The sequence below is a fragment of the Amphiura filiformis genome, chromosome 19, assembly GCF_039555335.1.
Source record: "Amphiura filiformis chromosome 19, Afil_fr2py, whole genome shotgun sequence".
Lineage (NCBI taxonomy): Eukaryota > Metazoa > Echinodermata > Ophiuroidea > Amphilepidida > Amphiuridae > Amphiura > Amphiura filiformis.
In genome coordinates, this window is record NC_092646.1 from 45965897 (window position 1) to 45986715 (window position 20819).

The 20819-nt window shown below is 37.0% G+C and overlaps 1 protein-coding gene across 6 annotated transcripts in view; it reads left to right on the plus strand.

Annotated features, from left to right (window-relative positions):
• The window catches only part of LOC140141372 (uncharacterized), a 278662-nt gene that overhangs the window by 65951 nt on the left and 191892 nt on the right, over nt 1–20819 (plus strand). For 3 of the 6 annotated variants that reach the window (XM_072163212.1, XM_072163211.1, XM_072163218.1), the window contains exon 3: nt 4234–4309. The exons of 2 other annotated variants lie outside the window; for them this stretch is intronic. The gene's annotated coding sequence lies outside the window, so the exon portion shown is untranslated. Of the gene's footprint in view, nt 1–4154; nt 4310–20819 lie in introns of those variants that run through there. One more of the 6 variants, XM_072163213.1, reaches the window with a different exon arrangement.

The following is a 20819-nucleotide window of genomic DNA, read 5'->3' on the forward strand; positions in this document are numbered from 1 at the left end:
CTCTCAGTTAAAAACATCCCATTAGTCTAGTGACGTAGCCGGGGGCAAAGGGGGGAAGCTGCCCCCCTGCAAAAAGTCTTTACAGATCACATGTGCAATTTCTGAATCAATATTTTCCATTCAAAATGATCCATTGGTATTGCCAGAGTACTGCAATCATATCATATCTCAACACATTTATATAGCTATTCAGAGGAATCTTGTCAATTAATGTCATTTCGAAATACCACAGTCATAATTCTACAACATAATGAATAATGATGGCATGTTTGAATAGGAGATTCATTACAATTCATGTCATTCCAAAATGCGGCATTCAGAGCTATATAGATGTATATTTTATTGATGAGCTCTGGGAATCTCACCATGAGCGAAAATAGTCTCTTCCTAAGGCCAAAAAAAGATTGTTTGCTTGTCCTCCACAACTTTTTCAGAATTGGGTTGGTCGGTCAGGATTTTTTTATTTTTAAAAATTTTTTTAGGTCATATAATAAATAGCCAAAATAGTATAATCGTAATTGACATATTACTCTATTGTATACCACTTCATTCATGTTTTTAAAACAGTTTAGAAGTAGGCCCTATGTAGAAACTGTAAAAAAACTTTTCAGGATGTCAAAAATGTTGAAAGAAAAAAAAAACCTTTTGTGGGATTTCCAAAATTAGGGTCGGTATTCATTTTGTACAGTAAAACAAAAAAACCACTTTTTTCCAGATTTTCCAGATTAGGGTCGGTCGGTGGAGGACAAGCAAACAATCTTTTTTTTTTTGGCCTAATCACATGATTTAGTGACCTCAATTCAAATTCCATAGCTCATACATTGACCCCAAGTTGTGTAGCATGACTTTTGTACCTAATTCATACAGTATTCAAAGGTCATCGGATTTTTCACTTATCAGGACAATGCTTGATCCCGTCATGGCCCGGGTAAAAGAGGTTGGACTGTATAATGATTGAAATACTTAAAATGGGATTAAAAATAGCAAAAATGTTTCGAACTTGAGAAAGAGGTTTCAAGGCTATTTTGTTTTTATATATTAAACCCGGGGGCACTGGTCATTGACAAGGGGGTATCATACGTGGCCACGAAGTTTCAAATAGCACCCTAAACAAGTATTTACGAGGTCTGAAAATGCACCCCTAAACAAGTATGACATGTGCAATTTCATACCCTAAATAAGTATTGACATTATTTTTGCCCCCATTAGAAACAAGTAAATCAGTCATATTTTGACTCTAAAACCCTTCATGATAACTGGAAAAAATAATTTTTAACCTTTATTACTAGTACATTTGTGCAAAGGACCCTAAACACTGATTTATTGTACAAGGTATACCCTTTTTCTCAAATTTCCTTGTTTTAGATGTACCCTATTCACGATATATAAGTGCAGTGATGCCTGATCATGAAAAAAGACCCTTTTACTTGAATCTTTGGCCACGCATGATACCCCCGCGGGGGTCACTCCCATTGTGGCCTGTACACCATCCGCGATAATCAACTTTTGAAAAGCACCCTAAACAAGGATTGAACCCTTGGCTAAAACGATACCCTAAACAGGGATTTTATTCCTTGCATCAAATTTCATACCCTAAATTTCATTTCCACAGTATTAGCAATTGCAGTTTTGCTACCCTTTTTCCCAATATTTCATGTTTTTGACACCCTAAACGCTACTGGCGTATCGTGCCTACCCACGAAAAACTACCCTTTTTACGCGTTTTCATTATCGCGGATGGTGTACAGGCCACAATGGGAGTGACCCCCCCGGGATGATACCCCTGGTCAATGACCAGTGACCCCCCTGGGATATTAAACCACATAGGAATTCTGGTATATTTTTCAAGAGCTCTCTGTTTACATCAAGTTCAAATCCATTGTTATAATGTTTGACTTAAATTTTAAAACAGTGTAAAATCATAATATTTTATCAATACATTGTAATCACATGCTCATATTCATGACTAGCAATTTTCTCAACACTGGGCCCACCACAAAGAGAGAGAGAGGGAAGTCTACATTGGCAGTGGATTTCCAGGGCAAAATAATCAATTATGCTTTTGTATTTCGTTTCCATGGTAAAAGTTACCTGGGGGTAAATTGCTGAAATTTGTGGTGAAAATAGACCCTAGAAAGAATAGGCCTAGGGGGGAAATATGGTGTATGTGATCACAGATATGTGATAGCTTTTTGAAATTATTTCTTATGGCGATGTCAAATGTGTAACATTTTAGAATAGGGATGAAAATGTTGCAATGCTGATATCTTGTAGCATGGAGGAAAAGAGAATGGGTGAGTTGCTTGTTCTATTGCATGAATCAATGTAGAAGATGCAGTACACCATATAAGGCCAAAAAACAAAAAGGTTTGTCTCAAAGATCAAGAGAAATTTAAAAATAAATGCGAAATGCGATTTTTTTTTTTTTTTTTTTTTTTGAAATAAAAAATTTCCGATTTGTTTTTTGTCAAATCGTGGATTTTACAAACGTATTGCATAAGCTTTGAGATCTAACCTTTTTTTTTTTTGCCTAAGCGGAGCAATTTGGCTTATTTTTAAGCAAGTAAAATTTGTGTCAGGAGAGTCTGTTAAGCAAATTTAATTCGATCCAGAAAATGATTTGCAACTACATGTAGTTGGTTTATGTGGATATGATGGACAAAAATTCAATTCAATTCATTGGCTGCTTTATATTAAAATTATCAAATTCAATGAGAATTTGCATATAGTCCTCAATTGGAAGATTAAGGTAATTTTATTCAGACATTTGATAAATTTTAGTTGTACAGATACATTGAAAGGGGGGTGGGGTGGGGTCATTTATTAGAGGAGTGGGTGCTAGTTTATTTTACCTAAACACCAATGTCAAATTCCCCCCGGCAAATTTCAAAACATCATGTGTTTTGCAGGCCCATATGCAGGATTTTATTTGAGGGGGGGTGCTGATTTTGAACAAGTGGACTTTTTTTTCCAAGGGGAGGCTATTTTGTGAAAAGTGGACTTTCTTCCCAAAAAGCAAAATTTGGACCTTTTTTCCCAAAAAAGTGTAAAAAACCTGATCGATCTTAAACACAAGCTATCGCCTGCTATCAAATTCCTAAACATATATTACAATTTAAAAATTGTTCACAAATTGATTACAAAAAGTGTTTAAAATATAGACACAGTTTTTACAGTACGTGTATAAAGAAATAAGTCCTGTGTTTAAAATGCAAATCTTCAAAAATTTTGTTACAATTTGGGTTAGTTGGCTAAAATAAAGCATGGAATAATGAACAAATAAACAGTTGCAACAGTTACTAAATAAGGTGAAGTTAGTAACAAAACAATCCTGATTCAATTTGACTTGTGACCATGATGATTGGCATCTATTCTTCTAGATATTTGACAATGGTAGTTCAAACTACCGGTCAGTTTCTGTCAAACCATTTGAATTTCGTGACTTGTACAATACTACTTCCTGACCAGTAGATTTCTTTGACAAAAAAGTGTTGAAATATGGTTTGGTTTTAGGCTAATTGTGCTTCTTTTGTCTTGAAGCATTGCATTGGAAAACTGTGAACTTGATGGCACCAGTTTGGTCAGTGTTCTGATTTTGAGGTCATTTTGGGTTGTAGGCCTACAATGGATGAACTTATCATGCCCATTGAGATATTATATATTTGATGTAGGGTATATTTGAAAGTGATATCATATTTTGGCAAATCAGTTGATTTGATTTGCACTTGCCATCCACCTGATCTCTGTTACCATGGAAAATATCTTACTTCCATGTACTGGAAATTTACATACTGGCTTGTTGCTAGCCTGGTTGCTAGCTCACAATTGCAATAATTTAAAAACACACTGAACCATAAAATATGAAATCCTGAGTATTAAAAAACCAGCCAAATGTTTAATTTCACAATGATTGAGCACAGACAAAACACACTTCCTCTCCATCCTCTTTTGTTGACAAGTTTCCAGGTCATTACCACCTAGAGGTCAAAGGTTAGACTGTGTGCAAACAAAGCCAACCAATTGCATTGCATGTGGATTTTATACCATGTGTGTATGATTGGCAGTGCACACGTAAACACTGACTGTGCCTGAACACAAATCACTGCTCAGTGATGCTGCTGGTGCCAAAGTTTTCATGGTTTATGCAATTATGCTCCTATGTGAATTTGTTACATTGTAGTAAAAATTAAGTTGAGCAATTTTTGTGCATATGTTTTTGTGATATTTCTACAGATGGATATATAATATTGCTTCCTTGAAACATACAAGATTGTGGAGTAAGGAGAACTACATGATCCCATTGAATGAGGTAAGGTGGTTGGTGTGTGTAGTGTTTAGAATACATTGTTTACTATCCTGTGTTGTGATGAATGGGACATGCATGCATGCCCAGTGTTTTCACATCTGAATTGAAACATGTGGTTGTTTATAATGTTGTGATAACATTGGTTTAAAATGTGGCTGAATTTTAATTGGGCTACCTTGCCCTGCATTTTATGGTATTAATCGTGTCTAGAGACTCACATTAATTAATAATTTGCAGGGCTGGCCTGCTCTGATAAAGCACAGATATTATATCTGTGGATAAAGTCATATTCTCACTAACTACAATACTTGGAAATATTGACCACTTTTAAAAGTATTATTTTAAAGCTTTATTATAACATTTGCTGAGGAGAACGCCCTCGAAATTTTTTTAAATTCTGGTTTTTACACGATTGTAATGTACTTTAGTAAAACAAAAATACTCTGCAAAAATCAAGACTTAGGGTGCTGACGTAGTTTTGTCAAAATCTGAGATTTTGAATAAAATGCAGGAACCATCGTTTTATATTACGATGGAAATATTAGTCAAACACATGTACGTGATGTTCATAACACAGTACGCAAACTGTGCGGGACACACATACACAAACATCAGAGGGTTGTACCGTATTACAACCGCCGGAGTAACACTGCATGCATTGGAGCTAGTAGTAAATTCCAATTTTTGTTGATTTACCTCAATGTTCGGCTCAAAATCGAAGGGGACATATCTGACTATACATGTATGCACCAGGGCCGTAGCAAGCGGGGCGGCCGGAGATGCCCACTATCCGTTCTCCTGTGAATGGCTGTCTACTACATTTACAGCGTCGCTATAATTCATCAGCGAATGTTATCGGTTAATTTCACTCATTGTTCAAAATGTGACATGTATACCAAATACAGCCCCCGAAATGGTCTACTCCCGGGTCGACTTTTAGCGGACCTCAACTCCGAAACATTTTAGTGATACAATGTAGTTAAAAATGTGATCCCCAACCCTTTGCTTACCTTTGGATGAATTTGTAGAAGTCTCTTTGTTGAAAATGCCTGGTATAAACATAGAAATGGCCACATTGCTTCAGTCCCGTTAATGAATATTTCTTCCGTACTCCAATATTGTTCCAAAATGGACGTCACATTGTATTAAATGATAGTCTCCTTCACAGCCAGTTTGTGTCGGGCTAACGGAAGGGGGGCACTGACCATGATTGGGGGGGGCCTGGGTCTGATGGGGGAGGGGGGCACAGGTCATTTTTCTAAATTTCTATATTTTGCAATTGGTTGGGGGGGGGGGGGCACATGCAATTTTACTGGGATTTATAGGATTTTCTAAATTTTCAAATCAATGGGGGGCACATACCCCCATGATGCTATACCACTGGTCTCAAATATTTATAGAAAGTTGCAGATGTACAAAACACTTGGTGAAAATACAACAGTTTATAGGCCTATGTAGGCCTAATTCATTGTTAATCAAAAAAATTGATACATCATGTGTATATAATAGTAGGCCTACATGTAGTGACTTTGTAAATTGCCAAATTATATGAAAACCTGACACAAAGATGCTCATTGCCATAAAGTAAATCTTTCATTTCTGGTTAGGCTATATCTGACAAACCTACACAAATAAAAATCAGTGTTTCTGCTAAAGGCTGTCCAACGCTTCCACGAATTGGCACAAAAACTTCAAAGAAGAAAAGATTTTCCCGGTTTTGTTTACTTGCAAAAAATATAAAAATATGTGCTCACTCCATGAGCCAATAATTTATTTATCTCAGTCAGTCATCTTTGGTATTTTAAACATTGTTTATAGGGAATTTGTCCAATTTGGACACTGATGGGGGTGATGTGCCTCTGTACCCCTACATGTATGAAGCTACACCACTGCAGATGGGGCCCGGGGTCACTCCCATTGTGGCCTGTACACCATCCGCGATAATGAAAACGCGTAAAAAGGGTAGCTTTTGTGGGTAAGCACGATCACGCTGCCAGTAACGCGTTTAGGGTGTCAAAAACATGAAATATTGGAAAAAGGGTAGCAAAATTGCAATTGCTAATACGCTGAAATGAAATTTAGGGTATGAAATTTGATGCAAGGAATAAAATCCCTGTTTAGGGTGTGAAAACACCTGTTTAGGGTATTGTTTTAGCCAAGGGTTAAATCCTTGTTTAGGGTGCTTTTCAAAAGTTGATTATCGCGGATGGTGTACAGGCCACAATGGAGTGACCCCGGGGAGATGGGGAGGTTTGACTCTACAAAGCATCGCAGACAAACTGGGTGCTAAGAATTGAGATCTACGTAAATTTATTTTTCTTACTAGACTTCCTTTAAACTTGTTTACCAATTTTGCTAGCATTCACCATGTTCATGTCACCATTTATTTGATGACATAATGATCCTTCCATATGTTTTAGTCCTACAAGATAGGACTGAATTCTCTTTGTCACGTAGCTCATCAAATCAAATTTCAAAGAAGTGAACTGTCTAAATGATTAAACCTGGTAAGGCTGATGGTGTTCTGGAAAAGTTACAAGTTTCTTGATTCCCCCCATTTTGGGATGTTGACATTACATTGTAGGTGTGCCACACAGCTATGAATTATTGAAAAACAACATTTGTGGGCTGATCTGTGAAAAAGTGGGCTTCACACACCATATATTGCTTGCCTCATGCAGCGGGGGGTTCTGAAGGAGATGTGTCCCTCCCCCCTGAGAATGTTGGAAATTGTTTTTGTTTAAGAAATAAAGAATAATGCCAAGAATGATCATACAGGTAGGCCTGCCTATCAGAGAAAGCACAGAGCCCAACGCTAGATGGTCTATGCTCCAGGGGTCACTCCCATTGTGATTGTGGCCTGTACACCATCCGCGATAATAAAAACACGTAAAAAGGGTAGTTTTTCGTGTGTAGGCACGATCACGCCGTGTATCGTGTTTCAAAAGTTGATTATCGCGGATGGTGTACAGGCCACAATGGGAGCGACCCCCCCCCCCCCGGTCTATATGCTACATGTATAATAAACAGATTTAGGAGAGGCAAAAATAGTATTTTCAAGTCAGACTATAAAACATACCACATTCAAGGTAAAGTGATCTTCATGTATTTGGACATTTTTAACATTTGGATGGAGTAAATTCACTGATTTTATAAACCTTGTGTGTTTGCCTAAAATTGCATCAATATTTATTTTTCCTGGTCTAAATGGTGTGTAGATGAATATTCATGAAAGCATGTTCTGCGTAAATGTTCTTTCAATGTTATAAACTGAGTACATGTAACTAATCAATCCCAGCGCAAGTGTAAAATTAAAATTATTTATAAATTGCTTAAAAGTGAAGGATAAGTCATTAAAATTATGGTATTTTTGAAATGAAAAATTTGGCAAAGAAACAAAGAAAACAGCAGCATTGACTAAGTTGAAGCCCCATTGAAATACATGTAGGTAATTTATATACTGTCAGTATGTAGCCTAAATTACAGATTCATGTAAATGCCTTATTTTGTCTTAAATACATAGCTTTCGGCTGACCACTATAGCAGGCTATGTTAGCACATCTATGACAATGACAAAGGGTACCAAAATCTGAATTCTGGATGAGCAAATCACTGAATGTGCCTTTAAAGGTTTCCTTAGTATTTTTGCAGGTGTTCTATCCAGGCATACATGTAGAGGAAAGAGGGGCCTGTTAATGCCAAATAGCTGAAATTTTGACCCACTTCTGTGCCTTTTAGGCTATTATATGTCTGAAAAATGATTTTGCCAGAAATGAAACTGGTTTACTTAGGTTTTGTTGAGATAAACCTTGTAAAGCAGGGCTTAAATTGAATCTTTGTGTTCCTTGTAATCAGGCCCGTACGCAGGGGGGGTGCGGGGGGTGCGACCGCACCTCCCCAAATTTGCAAAAGTATACAAAAAGTCCCAAAATTTCAGAATTTGCGAGCGTAGCGAGCAAAAAAATCAGGTTTTTTACGTTTTTTTTTTCAAAAAAGTCCAAATTGGGAGAAGAAAGTCCACTTTTCACAAAATCGCACCCCCTCCTGGGAAAAAAGTCCACTTTTTCCAAATCAGCACCCCCCCAAAAAAAATCCTGCGTACGGGCCTGCTTGTAATGCATATACAAGTATGGAGAATGGCAGTTTTCCTTCTGGGGAAATACCTTCATCCTCCCATCAACATGTCGCTTTTCCACCATCAATTGGATACAATATGGACAATGAACAGGTTACCTCAGCTTGGGTAAATAGGTCAACTTTATATTTTCTGTTGCTAAATGCCACCTCACTAATGTCACAAGTCTTTTTCTTTTTTCCCCTGACAACTTTAAAAAATCCCAAAAATTGGAAAATATAATGCGCTAAAATTCTAATTTCAAAGATCAAGAAGAGTATTATTTGTTATATACCTCATATATAGATTCCTGTCATCTGATTGGTTAAAAGTGCAGTCATTGAATTAGCTATGCCCTCCTTTTTAACTATTCCCTGGGCAATATAGTCTTTTAAAAAGGCTATTCCCCGGGCATAGTCATTTTCACATCGCGCGGTGTGCGTCCCGATCAAACTCTACGCGTGCGATGGCATGTTCGCATTACGCACGCGGCGCCAACGATCGGTTCATAACGAAAAACTTTCTTTGTAAATTTTGGCCTAATATGAACAATAAAATAGGCCTTTTAACCAATCAGATGACAAAAATCTATATTAATGAGGTATATAAATTGCGCCTCGGGTCATAGCATGGTTTTGAGATCACCTTGGGCCTATAATTTTAACCATAACCCGAATAAAGCAGTCAATATTTGTATACTATATTAATTCTATTCTCAAGATGTTTCCTCCTTTAATTCATATTAACACCATGGGGATTACTACTTCTGTTTTTTAGAAGGCCCCTGATTGGTTAATTACATGATATAATCATGTGAGTAACCAATCAAAATAGATGTTCTGGATCTCTCAGCAATTTGAAGCCGTAAAATCAGTCCTACCGACTATTCTTACCATATCTCTGATTGGCTCAATACATGATATAGCCCTTTTTGTAACCAATCAAAATACTTGTTGGAGGCAGATAATTTGGCTGGTAGTGCTTATGGGGTTAACCCAGGCAGCAAATTTCATTTCCAACTTCACTCACAGAATTTGGATCAAAGTTTGTGCTACATTGTACAACATTGATGTACAGAAACTAAAATAGTTTTGAGGCTTGAAAGCACCGTCATCACCTAATTACAAATATAAATACCTGTTTTCCTCATGTGGAAATCAAGACATTTCCTTTCCCTTAATGACCCACCTTTTTCTGATCAAATCTTAACTTTGTATTTGAATCTTGATATTAGCAGTGAGCTTGGGCTGATCTACAACATGCGAGCACTAACTGATTGTAGAAAAAGAATATTGAAGTATATTGTGCAAATTTAAATAGTGCACTCTTTTGATTTGGTTTAGGACAAAAAGATATTGGCAAATATTTGCACTTCTTGTATTGGTGACCCAAATAGTTGGACAAGCCCTTTAAACTCACCTTTTAACACCATCTTTTGGAAATACTATTTTATTGCAAAATTAATAGGCCTATATAATTTATTTTCACTGCATTTTTTTGAAATTTTTTCAACCACTTTAAAAAAAAATATATAGCACTCCTTTTGGGCTCTGTTGCTCCAGCCCTTTGAGCGAGAACAGTGTCAGCAGCTTCTTTTCATGTCCTGTTATATTCTATATCCCAACTAGTTGCAAATCATCTTTTGGGGACAATTTTCTTTAAAAAAATTGTTTTTGGAGTTTGTGACAATTAAAAGGAAATCAATTCAGAAAAAAATGCTAAATTGTGTATTTTTGAAAGCTATAAGTCTGTCTATGACAGGAAGGTCCTCCACATTATTTCACAAATTGTATATCACAACATTCTAAAAGTACAGTCACATAGTAAATGAATGAACCCCTGAAGATCACCTAGGTGTTAAGCCTCCAGCATACTTTCCTGCCGCTTGCCGCTGCGGCAAGCGGCAGGCGCTTCAACCAATAACAAGCCTTTATTGTGTCCGCTTGTCTGCAATGCTGGCGTGCGCCAAGCCAGCTCAGCGGCAAGCGGCAGGGTAGTATGAAACCAGCATTAACCTGTCAATTTACCAGCTTTCAGGGAGCCAACCCTCCCTGCTGACTTATAACATAGCGGTCACCCGTCTTTCGCGGTCAGAGTCTTTCGCGGTTGGTAAATTTTGTATATTTTTTGTACATGTAAATGTTTTATTTAATGTGATTAATGGTATGAGAGGAGATTATCATTTAGAAATATAATATTTAGTATCTTTTCCATATAAAACAATGCTACATAATGTTTATGTACAAAATATTTCTTGCAGATTAATTCATTTAGCAAAGATATCGTGAAATTTGAATTTCGCTCTGGTGCACCAGAACGAAATTACAACGCATTGTCTATGGAGCAGTGTAATACACATAATCATGCATAACTCGCGAACGCAAAATCGGAATCAACTGAAATTTTGGGAATAGGTTTTTTTCGTGGATATCTAATGAAAAATGACATAAATAGAGGATGCTAGGATCACGAAATACTCCTTTAAGGTATCTATAATAAATTACTGAGTTTTTCGAATTGGTAAGTTTAGTGACCATGTTGACAAATTGGTTGAATAAACAATAGATGTTAATTTAGTTTCACCTGGTGCAGGGCAATTTGAGGTGCAGTCTCGGAATAATCAAAATAAATGTACAATTTTGTAGAACACTTACTTTCAACATTGGCAAAGTATTTTGCACAGACACTGATTATGCTGCTAACCTGTGAGTTACGGTGAGCCTTGCCATGCTTACCAGACTTGTACCTGCATTGCTATTAAAAAAGTCACCCATTTTTCTTAACCATCTGTCTCTATGGGACAGGAAATTGTCAAAAGTTGGGGGAATCTTCAAAAGTCACCCATTTGGGCTACTAAATCACAGTTTGGCAACCCTGTTTAATTTGGGTGATTTGGAGACTTTGACCTAATTCACTGATTATGCCGCTAACCTGTGAGTTACGGTGAGCCTAACCAGACTTTTGTACCTGCATTGCTAAAAAGTCACCCATTTTTCTTAACCATCTGTCTCTATGGGACAGGAAATTGTCAAAAGTTGGGGGATCTTAAAAAGTCACCCATTTGGGCTACTAATTCACAGTTTGGCAACCCTGTTTAATTTGGGTGATTTGGAGACTCCTAATTCAATAAACAAACATTAAACTGTTGACAATAGGTTCTAGTTTGAACACTGGCATGATAATGTTGACAAATTAGTTGAATAAACAATGCATGTTAATTACTCAAGTCAGATTCTCCTGTGTAATGGTATGAGTGACCCAATCTCAGCATTGATCAGATCAGACATAGGATTTGCGGGTGTTCATGTTAAACAGCATGACTGTATTGTAGTGTATTGTGACTGTTTACTCAGTGTTTAAGGCCCGGTCACACTATGACGAATAGGGGTGAACGGCAAGCTTAATTAAGCTGCGAATTGCAATTTTGAATTTATTATTATTGATATTGATGTTAATATTTTGATTATTATTGATATAGATATTAAAAGTTTAGATTATTATTTATATTGATTTTACTATTTTTGATTATTATTGATATTTATATATTTTTTAAATATTATTATTGATATGTGTAATATTTTTGATGATTATTGATATTGATATTGATGGTAATATTTTTGATTATTATTGATAAAGATATTAATAGTTTTGATTATTATTGATATGTGTAATATTTTTGAATATTATTGATATGTGTAATATTTTTGATTATTATTGATATCGATATTAATATTTTTGATTATTATTGATTGCCGTCGTGTTGTCGCTAAAGGTCGCTCCCACTCGCCACCGAATCTTGTTTTTCCTCTTTTGTCGCCGCTTTGCCGTCAACATTTTGTGATTTTCACGTCATCACCTTTCGTTGCTTATTGTCCGTCATAGTGTGACCGGCCTTTACTCAGTGCTTAGCTCGCAGGTTGCTTGCTAGTGCCTTTGAAACTAATTAACATAATTTGACACCCTTAACGTAAACAAAAACAAAATTGGACGCTTTTATTGGGGTGCGGACAACTTTACTCTACGTAACGCAAAAAATCCGCTTTTCGAAATAATGTAAAACGAGAAGTTTTTAGCCTTACCAACTCGAAAAACTCAGTAATTTATTATAGATGAGAAAGCAACAAGTTGTAAGTCTAGCTTATTAAAGAGTTTTAGTGAGACTGGATGACTTACAAAATGAGCCTACATTTTGTATCATCCCACTAATCGTCCCAATGGGAGAACAAGGCTCCCTCCAACTTTAAATAACTTTTTGAATGATATATATGCAGCATATATATGCCAGTAGCAATGTTTTACTCTTCATATAGCCTCCATCTTTAGATCTTCAGAGTCTATGCCTCTATATTCTTACAGTTACACCACCAAATTTTGAATGTGTATATGTTAGTCATCATATCAACTTATTACATTTTGAGTGAGGTACCAATTTGAAGTTCAAATGAAGACTTAATATTTTTCCATGCCAGGAATCAAACCTAGGACCTCAGGTTTACAAGACCTGTGTCTTAACCACTTGGCCACGGGAGCGTTGTGATTATTTGAACCTATAAGCGATCACTTTAACCTTTTTCTGGGCTATTTACAGGAGGAGGTAAGTTTAGGTTTGAATTTCAACAAGCCTACCAGCCTAATCACGAAGCTCCCATGGTCAAGTGATTTAAAGGCACAGGTCTTGTAAACCTGAGGTCCTGGGTTTGATGGGAGCACTTTTTCTGCTTGTTTGCGATACTGAACCGGGTGAAAAATCATGTTTCCCTTTGATCGCGCTACTGTTTTTCCATGTTATCACTGAGTGAGAGATCACAGTTTCTTTCCATTTCCTCATTATCTGTCTAATTCTAACCCAATTACAAAGTTGACTCCAGGATCAAGATGCCTCACCAAACTGGAGCCACAAAATGGCTAGAATACTTTGGTAAAACTTAGTAGGCCTATAGCATTTTTACATCATCCATAATCAATTTTATAATTGGCGCTCAATGCAAGAGTCACTGACGGCCAAATTGACCTAAAGCTGGGTGGATTGCGTAAAACCAGGTCTAGAGGCCAGCTAACGGAGACAGGACAGCGACCTCGTTGTTCCATTGGCACCAGTCCTGATTGACGGTTCCTTATTAAATTATGGCTGTGTGCTTTAATAGACTAAATAGCAGTTATACTACAATTATTATTTAGTATTGGAAATCCTCCACATACGTATGCTTATCCTTTTGTAATTTTGGAAAGTGATATTAGATTCTTTATTATTTTACATGTATTTTCTATGACTTTTCTTGATCTTCTCCAATGACAATCTTGCTTGTATACAGTAGTATAGCCAGTGGGGACAGAGTGTCCCCTAACAAAAATAAAAGAGAAAAGTACCCTTTGGACAAAAATGATACAACATAAGGAAGGTAAACAGGTGAAGGAAAAGAAAAGGGGAGAGGGGCCTGTTTCCCACCAAAATTCCCCCAATCATGTGCCAAACTAATGTAAAATAACATTTTTTTTGCATTCTACTTTCACACATTGTCCAAATGAAGCCCTTGAAGACTATGTACAGTCTCTTCTAAAAAAACCTGGTATATGTATACTGTAAAAGTCAATATTTTCGCGAGAAGATATTTTCGCGATTTTGAAGATTTTGTCAATTGCACGAGAATTAAATTTTGCGGTTTTGATATTGATACAATAGAAACCTAATGCAAAAGTTTATTTTCGCAAGTTTTTATTTTCGCGATTTTATGTCCACTCGCGAAATTCGCGAAAATACAAACCTTGCGAAAATTTCAACTTTTACAGTATATCCCATCGATAATATCGACTCAACCAGGAATTTTGTTATCTTTGCCCCAATTGTTTTAATCGTTGTCCCACCTAGAAAGCTGGCTACGCCACTGCCAAATACTATCAGTAAACTGGATCATTGAGTCCTGAAGCACGATCAAACATGCAAAATGATCGTCACACAAAGTCCACAGGTTCCTTATCATTCCAAAAGGTGTGTGATCCAATTTCCAGGGAGTTTTGTGACTTTGCTGGCAAATTGCTGTGATTAAATCTGTCTGTAGTCATTTGTAGATAAAGAGTTCAAAAAGAAGGTTCCAAAGATTATCATAGGCTCAATACAGCCACTAGTCTCCACAGCAGCCAGTTTGGTTCCGCTCCCTCCACACAAACAGTCTGCCAATGGTCACGAACTGGTCCTTTTTGATTCGCTAACGGTTTTCTGCCGACGCCATCCAGCTTGACGTCAAACAAAGCTTTCAATTGGTCGATCGGCTAGACGGCTACTTTATTATTCATGAGCAAGTTTGACCCGCCATCTCGCCAGCTAGACTGAGGTCAATCAAGTTCCCGTATGTACAGCTCTACGGCTACAAACGTGTAGCCAATCAGAAACGGCGTTATAAGTGGCCATTGGCAGACTGTTTGTGTGGAGGGAGCGTAACCGAACTGGCTGCGGAGGAGACTATACAGCCACCAGCCGGCCATTACAGTTGATACGTACGCACATGTGGTGGCAACTGTGCTGCTTGAGTTGATTCCTTCATTGTACAGTCTATATCCACTTCTTGTTAGCTGGACTGTGCCTTCACCCAGTACAAGGAATGAGATTAAGCCTTGTGGACCTGAAGGCTGACTGTCTTCATCTTTATTCGTAATGATGTGTCATAACTATCTAATTTTGAGTGGGATTTTTGAACTTGATGCAGTCTATGATACAGAGTGTGTGGTTGTGGTTTTGAGTTGAGTTGAGACCTTGTTGTGTAAGATAAGGAGTGCTATGCAAATAGTATATTCTGTAGGGCAGGGAGTATTTTATCTTTGTTCAAGCATATCTCTGGTTCAAGTTCCCATGCTTATGCCAGAGGTGCTGAACAGTGGCATAGTATCATCAGATTTAGGGTGGGGCATCTGAACTTATGGAGGAGGCACTGGGTCTGATTGATTAAATTTGTCAAATTTTGACTCTAATTTGGGGCACACATGCCTCCATGTACTATTATGATGCTATGCCACTGATGCTGAAAATTAATTTTAAAATTGATGGGACTCAAAGCGGTGGACATTAATGTGGGACCTAAAGAAAGGAAGCAAATATCCTAACATTCTGCACATGAAGACATTTTGCTTTTTGCTCCCATTGCAGGACTTTCACTGTGATGTTTGATTTTTGAAATTTTGCATCAAATACATGTACCTCCACTATCAGAGTGCTGATGGATTGGTTTGATTATTACACTCTCTGCTTTGAAATACACTGGGACAAAGTCACTAAAAACTGTGACATATATGTGTGTGTGTCTTTTGATCCATTAAGAAATCGGACAAATATGGATAAACAAACAACAAAAAGAATTGTTATTATTTGCTACTAAATCCTGTGACTTCATACACGCAGTAAACAAATATAAACTAACTGGACAGGATATTTGGAATTGGAAACTTATATTTTTAGTCCTTTGTGAAATTTTGATGATGAGGTGATTGCGAGAAGGAATTTGGAATAAAGTCTGCCCTCTAGACATTTGACAATTTCTGCATTCTGTATAATATTATGATTATAGTAAAGGTCTAAAAATCTACCACCTGGCAGCTATTGTAGAAGGAGTCTTTATGAGCTTGTTGGTAGGATTTTTTGTACAAATTCTGACAAAAATGAATTGCATTTTCAGATTAACTTTAGATCTTTTTAGTATTCCATAAAAGGATGAAAGAAACCATGCCGCAATCAAAACAATCTGATTCATTGAAGCTGAAACTCATGGATTAAAAGACAAATAAATGCCAATGATATGGAGAATGAACTGGTGCAAAGCAACTGTTGTGCCGTGTAAAATTTACACTACACCTACCATACTTTTTTCAGTAAAAAGAACTCAACTCTCAAGGTGACTTACATTTACCAAGCTTGCTCTGCCAAGCTTGTGTGTACTTTGTAAAGGAAATTCTTTCTGAAAGAATTGTGAAGGAAATGCCAGAAAAAGATCTTCAATTTTTCATTAAAAGTTCATTTTTAGCATCAATTTAAAATGAATTGTAGCTATTGGGGAATGACTTGATTATAAATGTAGGCCTACACATGTGTGTATTAATCTAGACAGACAGAACTCATGCATGAATTTTATGGTTTTACTTTTAGTTAAACACAGATACAAAAATTTTGAAACTCTCCTTGTGATTTAGCTGTAGAAAATCAGGTGGAAATGTTGGCCAAGTTCACTAAGTACTGGGACTTTCACAGCTTCTCCCATGTACAGGGTGTCCCCAAAATATCCAGAACCCTCATTGCGCCCTCTTCTTCTCCTATTTCTGAAAAATTGACCAAATATATTTTGATATTTAAAGAAACCTTGAATCGTTAGCTTTAATAAACCAAAAGAAATATTTCAATCGGTTCACAGCTTTTGAATATATGCTCTTTTACCCGTTTTTCACTCTGTCCATAGGAGGATTAGCTGCTTCAAAGATTGAAAAGGAGTATGTTCTACATGTATGCATGAATATCAAACATTCCTCAATGATAACTTTATAAAATAACTTGCCGTACTGACGCGAGTATAGTCCCACCTTCGAGTAAAGTCCCAACCCCAAATTTGGAGGTGATCTTGCAGGCCACTCCAAAGCATGATCCATCTCAACCACTCTGTTTGCTATCAGTGGACAGAGGGAGAATGGGTACATTTCTTTAAAAGTGCATATCTTCAAAAGTTGAAAGCCAATTGAAATAATTGTTTTAGTTTATTATTTAAAGCTAACGATTAAAGATTTCTTTACATACCAAAATATATTTGATAAACTTTTCAGAGAAATAGAGGGCACAATGAGGGTTCTGTTTTTTTTTGGGACACCCTGTATTTGATCTGATTGATTGGGATTGATAAATGGGGCTTTTGAGTGCATTTGGGTAATAGCCGTGATTGAGAATATGTCAGAATAAATCCGATTAGAAACCAATTCTGTCCCATTCTGTTACCTTTTTGTCCCCGGAGCTCCCACATAATATGGCAAGATTTTGAGATGGTCTATGTTATGCTATAACCCAAAACCAAATGAATATTTGCTGGTTTAAGTCCGATGTATACTCCACTTCGCCACTTCATGAGAAGCTGTGATGAAAAATTAATTCGCAGCTTCAAGCGCCAAGGCATTCATGTATACTTCATCAAAATATCGCCGAGTATCGCGAAGAATTGTTGCCCGCTCTGTGCTTTCATATAGAAACTTCGCTGGCCTACCCCCAAAGTTGAACTAAATCCAACTCTCCGCTGAAGCGAAACCTGCTCCATGAAGGAAATTCCTTCATGGAAGTCGTAAAATTTCAGTTCAAATTACTTGCTGCCTCGCGAAATCGCGGTCGCGAAGTGGAGTATACATCGGACTTTACACAGCATTTAAACAATAAACCAAAAGTGACTCAAGGAAAAGTCTTCATATCATTTTATTTATTGATTTTTTTTCTTTTCAAGCTTTGCCAGGAGACTGAAAAAAATTATGAAATACAGTGTTAGTGCAACACAGAGGCAGTGTGAGTGTGTGACGTCACCATATAACACTGATACTTTAATGTCCACACAGTCCTTCCTCATGGTTGTTAACTCTGTACTCTGGACCGTTCACAAACACCTGATGCAAAAAAAATTAATTGCGAAATTTTTTCAGGCCCCCCCCCCCCCCTTACCATGGAATTTAAATCAGAAAAACTTAACCACCTGCCTGACCACTGATATAGGTGATGGACCAATCTTCTAGAAATAAGATCATCTGAATCTGAAAATTCAAACATTTTGAGTAGTGTGGAAACTGAGAAGCTGAGCAACCAGAAGGGGATCTGAAATTACTTGTAATTGTCTCAGAAGAATCCAGTCTTCTACTAAAATGAACCAGTTTAGTTGGCATTGTCCTGAATTTAAATACATTGTATTGTAGGTTAGATAAAGGCTAATCTGTTGGGGGATAGCCCCACCATCACACTCCAATATGTATTTTTGATGTATCATAAGCCCTGAAGCAGATGGGTTTGGTTTAGGTGGGTCCATTTTGTAACATGCAAGTAATAGTTGTGCTTGTAGCAAGTTTGTTATGTTGCATAGTTAGGTAGCCTACTTTGTAATCCCTTTTTGATCAATAATTTACCCCATCAGTTTCCACAAAATACATTACATCATATCAGTGACCAAGTTGCAAACATACATACATGCATACATTAGGCATTTATATTAACAGACCATTTCATTTAGGCCTAAAAAAAATATTGTTTGATTGTCTTAACGTGACCTACCCTAAAATTAAACGCGACCCTAACTTTTTTTATTTATTTTTTGCCAAAAAAATAAATAAAATTTAAAAAAATAAATAAAAATAAATAAATTTAAACAAAAAGAAGGAAAAAAGTTCCAAAGCCTTTATCAAACAAAATTTACAGCTTAAAAAGTAAAAAAAAAAAAAAAAAAAAAAAAAAAGAATCCCGACCTACCTACCCTAAATTTTTTTTTATGTTACGCCAATCAAACAATTTTTTTTTTATTCCTTAGACCATGGTGCAACACAATATGAAAAATACAATAAACGGTGAAACAAAATACATGCATATAATATAAAAAGTCAGCAGAATGCATGAGAACATTTACAATAACATGATTAATGAGGATAAATTCATGTGATTTCACACATTGCATGTTTTGGATGGGAGCTGTTTGTTCTCATTCTGAAATGCAATTTCATTATGAGATAAGTTGATATCTGAATATGGATTTCAAAATATCATTAAATATACTCCGATTGTCTGCCAAACCTGAATTCCCACAGCTCTTGGTTGTCCTGATCTCATTTTTCTAATAAAACATACTCATCAAGTTTAGCTAAATATTGTGATGTGTGCTGGTATATTTCATTTTATATAGTACTTCCTTCAAGACTCCATTCAGTATTAGCATTTGGCCTATATATAGTATAGGTTTGGTTTTCGTGACGTCACAATATCACACATCTATGGATTCTGCTTTGGGCGCTTTCTTTACGCATGTTACCATATGTAGACGCCAGGCCAAAATATTGAACAAAATCATCAGTACAATAATATCTTGAAGCAATGGTAGCAATTTGCTGTGAGTTTGATACAGATGGCACCAGTTGTACTACACGCTACTTGGATATTGCTGGTGGCTTATTGCCACGCAGGTTGCGACTCTTGCCGCTTGATGTGTGAAGGCGCTTGGCACATATCCTTTGCCTCGTTAGACTCGCCCAATAGTGTGATGATTCAATGTGAAATATAGATATAATATATCCCAGGGATAAAGGATGGAATTGTTGAGTGAAACTGATAATATCTTGCTTGGTAATAAGAATAGTTTGTACTCAACTTGTGAGACAAAATAATAATTTGTTTTTGAAGTTATCAGAAGAAGATAATTAGAAAAGGAGGAGAAGATGGGATAATGGGGATATTGGAAAGGAAGATGTAGAAGTGACACCCGGGGGGTCACTCCCATTGTGGCCTGTACACCATCCGCTATAATCAACTTTTGAAAAGCACCCTAAACAAGGATTTAACCCTTGGCTAAAACGATACCCTAAACATGGATTTTATTCCTTGCATCAAATTTCATACCCTAAATTTCATTTCCGCGTATTAGCAATTGCAACTTTGGTACCCTTTTTTCCAATTTTTCATGTTTTTGACACCCTAAACACGACACGCTGCGTATCGTGCATACCCACCTGAAAAACTACCCTTTTACGCTGCTTTCATTATCGCGGATGGTTTACAGGTCACAATGGGAGTGACCCCCCGGGAAGTGACAGTAGAAGGAAACACCTCTGGGCTCAACTTTTCCTAGATTCATTTTTATGCCTCCACCGTATGCCTCCACCGCGAGGCATACTGTTTTTGCAATGTCCGTCCTTCCGTGCTTCCGTGCTTCCGTCTTTCCGTCCTTCCGTCCGGATGCGATATCTCGGGCATGGATGGGCGGATTGACTTCAGATTTTCAGGATAGGTGGGTCATGGTCAAAAACTCTGGCTACTTTTTTTTGGGTGAGGTTCAAGGTCATATACTGAGGTAAAAGGTCATTTGAGGTCAGAGGGCCCATTTTCCTTATTTACCTCTTTTCTCTGAGACTGGGGGTCGCACGTTCCTCAAACTTAGTGGGTGGGTGCATCTTGACCCCAGACAGAACAAGTTTATATTGGTTAGTGGGTCAAGGTCTCCTGAGGTCATGCAGAGGTCATCTGAGGTCAAATTAGCAAAAATAGTCATATGGCCATGAAACTTGGTAGGTACAGTCAACATTTAGAGCCAAATTTGTGGAAGGTCATTTTGGGGTCATCTGGGGTCATCTGAGGTCAAATTAGTAAAAACTGTCGTATGGGCATGAAACTTGGTGGGTACAGTCAACATTCAGAGC